The sequence below is a fragment of the Perna viridis genome, chromosome 10 (genome assembly GCF_037379345.1).
Source record: "Perna viridis isolate PV_CMFRI_1.1 ecotype Kerala chromosome 10, ASM3737934v1, whole genome shotgun sequence".
Lineage (NCBI taxonomy): Eukaryota > Metazoa > Mollusca > Bivalvia > Mytilida > Mytilidae > Perna > Perna viridis.
This window is the reverse complement of record NC_142454.1, coordinates 8,766,419-8,776,713: the sequence shown is the minus strand read 5'-3', so window position 1 is coordinate 8,776,713 and position 10,295 is coordinate 8,766,419.

Below are 10,295 nucleotides of genomic sequence, written 5' to 3'. Positions count from 1 at the left end.
AACCCAGCGTTATATAACTTACCATCTCTAGGCTGTAAAATATTACCTTTTGAAGTAGATGGATGTTCACGATTCCGGAGAAATGACTTTATAGGATATTAATTTTAACTTGTAATTCCGATAAACGTTGCTTTACCAACTTTGCTTTAAACTAAGCAAATACATGTATGTATTAAATAGTCCGTGCTTATTGGTTCAGTAGAGATTAACAGAATCGAGCGGGAGTTAATGCTACTATGGTAACTGAAAGCGATGAATTGATATCCAAATGTTAATCCAAATTGTTTTTGTTGGTTTTCTTTTCTTTTTTTTCTTTTTTTTTTTTTGCATACTAATACCAACTAGACAAATATTGATGTCCGATATATCTAGTATCGCCAAACTGGGGGTACAAGTTACACGCAGAACATCCTGCACCAACTGTATCAACCTGCACGAGAACCAATTCGTTTGAATCGTATTGTGATTTTCCTTTCCTTTTTCGTACAACCCGGGCGAGAAATGTTATAAGCAAATCGGCGGGTGTTTATAGAAAAGCAGAGGAAGCTTACCCTACCTGTGCACCTGGTCCATGCTCCCAGTTTTTAGTGGAGTCCGAGTTGCTCATTTACTTTTGTTTCTTTGATGATGTTATTTGGATTATTTCTTGTTTTTGTTTATTGTTTATGTCTAGTCGTTATCATTTATTACCGTTCGAAAACTGGTTCTCTTAATACCCCTCTGACAAGTTTTCGTAATTACACACATTAATTTCCAGTTACCTATAAGTCCGAGCAAGAAGTTTTAGGGTTACTTTTGGATTCTCGGACTTTCGTTTCTTCGGAGGCGTTTCAAGTTTTACTTGTCTGATATCAGATTAATTGTCATTTCCTATTATAAGAGCAAAACACATTCTTTCAATGCACTGACAATGGTAATACACCACTTAAATTGGACATTAAATGTTCGTCAATTTGTTTAACTAGCGACGTCGTATAAAGTTTTTCGCAGAATTTGATAGAATTTGATAGCAGTGGTAGAAATGCTTGTCTGACGTTCGAAATTTACTCTAGACGCTGCTGCCAGCCCTCTCAGAAAAGGCAAGAATCTTGCTAATATAAGTCGGGGAAAGTGAACAATGTCAGATTATATCAAACGACGTATGATATGAATAATGTCCGAGAGTTTCGAAAAGCATGTCCGCAGACGCGATTAGTAGGAGAGGGAACGAATACTTTCTGTCGCTGTTTTGAACTTGGCCCTGTATATATTGATGCTGGGAAATACAAATGGCTTAAAATCATTGTCAGTAGTGACAAATTTCGAAAGGGGCGTATGCATTTAGGAAGTGATGGCATTTAACTTATTGCAGACATTCAAAACAGGGTGTGTTATTGATCCTACATTATACCCAAAATAGTGTGCAGTATTGACAAATATATCAGAGTACAAATCCTTAAATGGCTCCATCACTTATAGACAAAGCCTAAAATTATATTTTTTGTGTCACACATTCCTAACGAAGTAAATGTTTTTCAGATCCAGAAAGGGAAAAGTGTCTAAACTTTCCCTACTAAACCCGATCTAATTATGAACTGTTCTTTGGAATCAATTTGACCTGGTATAGACAGAAAGTATAACCAGGGGCTATAACTTGTCATGTAACATATTTAGTCTAGGATAAGGTGTCAAAATTCACACAATTATCTGCTTACTCACACGTGAAGTGACAACTAGATTAACAAATCATGGGAAATGATTCGTCCTTAAGATCTGACGCTTCCTACTACGTCACGAATACCGAAGATAGTTTGTGGTTCGGATTACGGAATGGATTATAGTTCTATCCGTATATGTAATATAACATTATGTAACCAAATACAGGAGTAGTACTTACAAGTATCAGATAATAAAATGATCTTATGACTAATTTCGCCCACTACAAATACATGAAGAAGATTATTAAGATTTACCCAGATTTATTGTCCGTTGACATTGGCTTAATTTGACTAAGTCCATTTTATTGATGTCGAACTGTCATCAGTAATCAGCTTAAACCCTTGAATAGTCTTGTTAAACATGGACTTTAATACTTTCACTAAAAAAATCGGTCACAGTTTCTTTGAGGGAGGTTTAATAAAAGATTGAATTGTTACAAGTCTCTCTATTTTGCATGATTTTTAATTACTAGTAGTATAATTACTATCAAAATTCCTAACCATTTGCGGAACAGAGCTATTAATATTTTACAGAGAAAACTACTTACTACTATTTGAAAACAAATACACTTTTTGTAAGAGTAACTTCGTTTAATTGCGTAGCCTTTATACAAAATATTATTAGCATGACGCTACCTTAAACAAAAATAGCTCCATTCCCCCAGCCGCAAAAGAAGAATTGTTTCTCTTGTAAGCTTATTTTCGGTCGTCACAAAAGAAGGGTTGCTTAATTCTGTTCTTCCCATAAACAAGTTAATCACAAATGAAATGCACATCCCTTTTTCATAACTTAATCCGGAATAAAAAGGAATGGCGGCTTCTGTTCTTAGCTTATTTCCCTCATTCATAAGGAATCATAAGAGTGACTTCTGTTCTTAGTCACAATGTAGGGTGGTTTCTGTTCTTTGCTTAACTTATCCGATTCAACAAGGTGGGGTAGTTTCTGTTTTTTGCTTAGCTTATTTACCGTATTCACAAGGCAGGATGGTTTCTTTGCTTAGCTTATTTCTCGTATTCAGGAGGCAGGATAGTTTCTTTTCTTTGCTTAGCTTATTTACCGTATTCACAAGGCAGGATGGTTTCTTTTCTTTGCTTAGCTTATTTCCCGTATTCACAAGGTAGGAGGGTTTCTGTTCTTTGCTTCGTTTATTCACATGGCATGGTTGTTTCTTTTCTTTGCTTAGCTTATTCCCCGCATTTACCAAGATTTTAGCCTATTCCTCTCAATTACAAAGGAAGGGTTGCTTTATTTCTTAGAGTATTCCATGCATTCACAAGAATGATTAAGTTCAAAGGTTAATTTTTGCATTCTATTTATATTTCTTCAACAACTTATTCAAGGAAGAAAATATGCCCTGTTTAAGGTTGATTTTAATAACGTAGGCATTTTTCCAACATCACATATGGATAGAGAAGTTGGCTTTTGGTCTTCGGCTTATTTATATTAAATAGATTTGCTTCTTATCAAATTTATTTCTTCAATCGGTAGGGTGGGAGGTGATCGATCTTGCTGAAAAGACATATAATTCTGTCTGTAAAAGTAAATTTGCTTTACGGCATATACCTTTTTACAACAAAAGGCCATATTTTATACACATGCAGCATGAGTTATGGCCCTACTGACAGTGCTACTGTCGTTGTTGGCACTCTGTGTACATTATGTAGTTATTAAACTTTTATCAACTTTCACTTTGTTTGTCTCAGTTATTTTATCTTTATACGATAAAGGGTGTAATTGGCATATTCCATCATTCATAATTCATTAATTCTTGTATTCATGAAGACCTCTATGCACGTCTCGTTCGTCAATGTCTACTTCTTTGAAATTTAAACTTACCCCTTCCTTTGAAAATGGTGATTCTCGTGAAACTTCATTAATTTCACTTGTTTAGAAATTCACACTCAAGTTTCTTGTATTTTCATCAGTAAAGAAACTTACACCGAAGTGTAGCAATCTAGGACAGAACTAAGCTTGGCTAAGATGATATAAGATTTGGCGACTCGTCTTATTTACTGCAAAGATTGACAAAATTAAGTGAAAAAAAGAAAGTTAGGTTCCGTGAAGAAAATACAATTTTAATGATGTTTGTTCGTTTTGCAAATCACCTTAAGTTTCCGAATCGTTTGAACAAACGGAGATGGCATTTCAAACAGCTACACTCTGAATTATAATACGAACTTCCATCAGCTTATGTAAGAATTTCAGCAACAATGTCATATAAAGTAACCTCTGCACAGCAACATGTCATAAACTGTCACACATACACGTACTTACAAATTAATTAGAGGTTTTCGTAAGAAACGGACTACATTTATTAAGAAATGTAGAATATGACAATCTATCTTCTGAGACAGTACCGGGGACAAGTGTATGATATATTATAATGAATAATCAAATCGTTATATGGTCTTGTAAATAACATAAATAATTACTTTTACGCAAGGAATTTCTTTCTCTTTTTATTGTGCATTGTAGATGTTCGGTAGAAAAAGAAATTTGTCAGTGTTTTTTATTAAATACCACTGAAATGTCTTCATAAATCATACATAGGGAACGACTCGAGCGATAATACATATGTATTACGTGTTTATGTATTATAATTTTGTGAATTTAGAAGAACGATTGTTTTTTGTTGTTTTTTTTTTAAATAAGTGATGTCACAATAAGGGGTTTGTTTATTTACTAAAAAATGTAGTAGATATTTATATAGTAAACACGTAAGAAAAAAAAACCAGATCAATCGAAAACCTTGATCAGTATTAATAAATAAATAAAATATTAGTGTATAACCATAGAAATGGTAAAACTGGTATACTATCTGTACCTATGAAGACCTGACGCTGTTTGAATAAGGACAATCTTGTACTTATGTAATATTAAGTAGCAGTCTTTATGAAATTAAGTCAGGAGGTGATCCATGGAAATACCCATGGAATTTACTTATATTTCTAATTCAGAATCAGTTATCAACCTCATTACCAGTCTTCCTTTTTCATTTGGGCGTTGCGGTCATCAAGATTGTACATGAAATTAGCACTTTGCAAGATTTATCGTTATTAATATTGTTTGGCTGGTTTTAGTGGGATTTTTATATACAATGAATCACCTTACTATAGGCAGTGTCTGAATTTTATATGGACTGGCACTTAAAATGACGTCCCGCTTAATTTAGCGTTTGGCAACTGCCTTATTTTTATTTGCTATTAGGTATGCTATAATTCGTCTATCTATTAAATTTATAAGCAGCCGAACACGTATACAATAGTCATTACACAACAGAGGAGTGAATACGGGTACAACGGAGCCAGTAGCAATAGTAAATTTTTATACCATTCAACTTCATCCTGATGAAGTTATTCGGAACCTAATAAGCCATCGTTATACGCCGTGTCTGGCGGCTGCTACTTGATAACAAAGACTGCTTAAACAGACGCATTATACTGAGTCCGAAATGTTTTTTTTTTTCGAAGCAGTCGGTATTGTTTCGCTTTTTACCATTTGACCTTAAAGACGCTCTTCCATGGAAACAGAAGTCACCTCATCGCAATTTTGTTACCCGATTGGCCAAATACTTAGGGCCGTGCGAAAAAAAACTGTATCGAAAATTGAAATTGCATGCCATGTGTTATTTTCTGAGTGAAATGTAGAAAATTATAAGTAAAAAGAACAAATTTTACTGTGTTGGCTATCTTTTTTTAAAGATAGTACTTGTTTATATTTCTCCTGTAAGGACTTCTAGTAGATGCTTTAAGATTCACTTCCGGTTCTGTTGAAAACCGTGACAGACTAGGATGTTATATGAAGGTAATATTAAAGTGCATGCAATATGAAAAATAATACGCATACTTAATGCAAGAAAAAACAAAAGGGCGACTTCAAAGAAAACTTGTTTAACAATTTTAAAAAGAAAACAAATGCATTCTAATGGTCTTTAATGTTGCAAATAATTTTGATGGATAAAGGGTGGAATCAACATATCTTCATGACATGAATTTCTTCTTTTCTTGTACAAGTTTTTAGTACTTTAAATATTTGTGAAATCTATTTTAAACATCCTTGAACTAAAATCTGTCTTTTTTTAAATTTTGAAAAACTATATACATAAATATCTGATCATTTATAAATCCTCTATATATCTGTGTGTGTGTTCTGTGTAGCGAGTTTACATCATAATTCAAGGTTTGATGAGTTTTGAATTTCTTTTACCATTATAAATTGATATGATAAAGTTTTATAAGTTTTTAAAACATCAAGATCTGACATTAGACATAAAAAAGATTTTTAAAGTTGTTTGAGAAATCACAATCTTGCTTTTTTATATTGATGGAACGCGAAGTTGTATCTTATTCTCTCAAGATTTAATATGGTGATATAAGTCTGCTGCTTCTGAAGGTCTTCACTGAATATTATTTTCCGTCTACTTTTATTGCAAATTGTCTTTTGTGTTAAATATAGGTAGCTTGTATTAAAATGAAAAAAATATGTTGTCCTAAATCACGTGTTTCGCCTGACATTTTATACAAAAGCCCACAGCTCTGGAAAAAAATTGAAGAAACGTAGGGAAGAAAAACATTAAATCAATGTTTTACTCTATTTTCTATCTCATACGGTGGTATGCAGTAAAGCCGTCCATATTTTCACTGTATTTCGTGCATGTACATGCATGGAAAGATTGTTTGAGTAGATCCAAAAGTTATTGGGCAAAAATAACCAAAACATATGATTAAAGGAAACAAAATTAAACTAACCAAAGAAATGAGTCCCAATTGAGTCTGAGTGAGCGAGCTGGTGAGAAAAGCAAACTGAAATGCCTAAGGTGGACCCGGACATCCATCAACTTTCAGACATTGTCACATCAAATAACAGTTGAGATTAGTTCTGGACACCAACCTTTACCATAGCCTTTAAACCTAAATGTGGTAAAAATAATGTATTTTCTACGACATAATAATTTTTTGATAATTTTTATGTCCAAATGCCCCATTGAACATTTTGACGGGACTTTCGCTATCGCAATGGTGTAGGGAACGCGAGGTAAGAGTTAATTGCCTTTGTCACATAAAATATGGATATTTGTGTAGAGCTGACAGTTATCTGACAACTTGTTTAGCCTTAATTGACTTTTACACCTGAGGTTAAACACTGGACACAATCCTGATAATGTCTTCTTTAACTAGAATGAACTTATCACCCAAGCATCTTGTTTTGAAATATTTTAAAAACTGAATGCTCAGTCGCAAACCGAGTCGAGATTATATGATTTATTTCATTAGGATTTAAAATCTGTTAATTAACGGAAAATTGTGTTGTGTTATCGCTTTTGTAGAGGCTGTGTGAACTTGATGATGTTTTCCTGATGAGAAAGAAAATTATCTTTATTCATGAAGTATTTAGGAAAAAAACATTTGGAGTACTCTAGAATATGACAGAAGGAAATCAAAGCTAAATCTGGTTTGACAAACCATAATATCAAGGCCAGGACTATTCAATGTTTTGAACCAAGCCATAATTAAGGCTATGTCATGTCGATCTGCAAAAATCGACACCAGGCCAGACGGTAATGCCACTAATCAGGCTAGTCGATGATTTAGACTATGCCGTAGCGCAATTCGAATTTGGACGAAGTACAAACCCCAAAAAGCCCCCGATATTTTAGTAACTTAAATACGCCATCTAACATTTCATTCAGCCAAATAGAAGTAGGCCTATTTTTGTCCAAAATGATTTGATCTACACAGTAGACACCGGTTTATCTATATTGCCTCGTAAAAATTACAATAATGATTGTAAAATCGGCATTGAATTGAGCTAATCAGACAATTGCATTGTCATCACTGTACATATATATTAAGGTAGGTATATTTATAAAACTTGAATTACTTGGAACTACTAGTTGTTGTTTACTCCTGGTCTTTTTATAGCCCGACTCAAATTACCCACTATATATGATAGAGTTTTAATTGTTCAGAGAATAATATGCAACAAAGACGTTTAAGGACTTATGTGTATTAATGGATATTTGAAACTTGCACAATCCGACGTGAATGAATTTTTAATTCCCATACGTCCGTCTGCCTGTTGGTCAATAATCAGCGAAAGTGCTATCACCAGTCGGATTACTGCATTATTGCATAGTGTTTGTAATAAATGATCAATGATTATAAAAGTGTTTCTACTATCCAGAATCTCAGACTTTAGACTCAATTATATCACATATTACAGTTCAACTTGAGTAATTTAATAGCCAGGTTATTTTTATCATCTTGTTTTACACTCCAGTGCAATTAGGTTGCTGGTTTGTTCACGGATGCATAGTATTTTGGTCGATCACCCACTAGCGTGTTCGGTTTCTATATGTGTACAAAGCCAAATGTGCCACATATGATAATCATATGGTGCTCGATTCATATGATAATCATATGAAAATCATATGATATCTAACTTATGATAGTCAAATGATTATCATGTGATTCTTATATGTTAATTTTGACATAAAAACATATGACAATCAAATGTTTGTGAAAAATATATGATTATCATATGATAATCATGTGAATATCACATGTAAAAGCGAATCATATGATTACCGTATGGTGCAAATCATATGATTCTCATGTGTGGCACATTTGACTGTGTATGTAGTCGTTTTTTGTTTGTTTGGTTTTTTTTTTTCGTTTTTTGCTTCGTCTTTCTTGACAACCATTATATGTTAATGACATTCTGAATTTCACATTTAACATTCTAAGAGTGTCCAAAATACACGAATTAGTACAGTAATTGTTTGTCTGGTCTCTAGTTGTTCGTTTGTGAATCTAAAAAAAAATCATTATCAGATGATTAGTGTGTACAATTCATTTTTACTATGGTGCTATGAAGATCTAGTCAACGAGAATAGGGTATGGTGCACTAGTCAAAGAGACAACAATTCCACCGGCACGAAAACGCCAGCCCAAGGCCACCCATCGGTCCTCAATGAACGCTAGGAAACCCTCATACCACAAGACAGGCTGCAGCTGACCCCAAAACATCATTATTCACAGGTACCGCGACAGGCGCAAAAAATGTGGCGGGGTTAAAGTACTTTGGCATGATAATACCCTCTTAAAATCTGGCCACTGTTTAAAAAAATATATTACACAATTAAATGCACTTAAAAATCATTTCAAAAAGATCTGAGTGCCTTGAATATAAACTGAATATAAATTACACAAGTACAAACTAAGGACTACTAGCAGTTAACAGACATGCAAGCTCCAGACCAGTTTAAACCTACAAAAAGATATGTTTCCATCGTATGTAAAAGCAATCCCAATTCTTTCCATGCGGAGTTGAGGATCATGATACATCGTAAGTCATAAAATAAATACAGATTTTACGTATGGTGTTTTAATTTCTAATGTAAAGACTCTATAAGCGAATCAATGTTAATACAAAAAAAAATGCTATCATTAGCGATTTGACAACAATATCATAACTATATCCCTTAAAAATTCATGAGCCTATTCAACGGTAACTTATTGGGTGAGAGTCGAGCTTTCTGTAGAATATCACCGTAAAACAAAGGGTGAGGGATTGCTTGTTTATATGGAGTCCTGCATCACGCGAAAGAGATGATTGTGTCTATATAACTCTTGTGAAGAAATTAATTTGTCTCTCAACCATACAAGCTGTCGTGATAATCTTCAAACATTCAGAGCTTTTACTTACATGGACCTATTCCTATTTAAACTAAAATTTTATCACAAGCAATGTCACTTGGTTTGTTCTGCACAGACCATTTTATGTATACCATTAAATCCTTAGCGAGGTGGTGGCCTTGATAGAGCCACCAGCCAACCCAGACGTGTAATAATAGATACACTACATCTAATTCTCACAGTCGGGGTCACTCAGATTTTCTTTCAGACCATTTTGTTCCACCAAATTTTTAAAAATAGTAAAATCTGAAGGTTAATGATAGGCCTGAAACTTTTAATGAATATCAATGAGAAACTGTACGACTTTTCTTTAGGTTTGTGTATTGATTCATCCATAATAAGGAGCTCACTAGACAGCAGGAATCTACATATACTAATTAACTCAGGAATTCACAAACCATTAAATATTCCTTTTAAATAAAATATCAAGTTTTCGTCGCAGTAAAAATGTCGCGTATCGATTATTTCAAAATAGATTCAATTCATGTATCACGGTGATGGTTGCATCTAAAACAGTTTTAAATAGAACAATAGAAAATGGATATGAGTACGGATAGTACAAATGCATTATTACATAGAATTCCGTGACTATAGATACCTCAGTTTGCAGGATCCGACTCAGAGCGGAAGACGTTAGTTAACATACAAAGCTCACAATAAAAATGATGTCCCCCACTATTCAACAGGCGCAATACTGTGCCATGGTAAACCTGCAAGTTCTGCCGTTCAGAAACTCCAATAAATCGAAGGCGTATCTTAGAACGCTTCAAATACATTGACTTGAAGTTTTGAAATAAGTGTCTGTTGTTTTTTTGTTTGTTTGTTTTTTTTGTTTGTTTGTTTTTTTAAATATTAACTACCGACTGATTACTTTTCCATTTCTAAGGAACTAAAATTTCA